The sequence below is a fragment of the Atta colombica genome, unplaced genomic scaffold (assembly GCF_001594045.1).
Source record: "Atta colombica isolate Treedump-2 unplaced genomic scaffold, Acol1.0 scaffold126, whole genome shotgun sequence".
NCBI classification, from domain to species: Eukaryota; Metazoa; Arthropoda; class Insecta; order Hymenoptera; family Formicidae; genus Atta; species Atta colombica.
Window position 1 is genome coordinate 5,373,676 of NW_017259213.1, and position 366 is coordinate 5,374,041.

Below are 366 nucleotides of genomic sequence, written 5' to 3' on the forward strand. Positions count from 1 at the left end.
TTGTAATAAAAAAATCGATTTGACTTTCATAACATCGAAATAAAATCATTTTGATTTTTTCTTGATTTGATGTTTGTCTTGGAACATAGTCACAATAACTCAAATAGAACACAGAGTCATAATGATATCATAGGACACGTTGTCATGATTTCATTTGTCATTTATAAGTGAATTTATAAGTGACAAATAAGATCACATGATGATATCATTACGACTTCTGTATTCTATTTGATAATGTATATTTTTATCTGTTTTTATTTATTATTAAATTTGGCTTATTTTTTTATTATGGAAATTTAGTGTTTTGTTGAAGTTCGAATTTGTTTAATTTCTTTCCTTATATAAAAATGCTCTTATATTAAATTT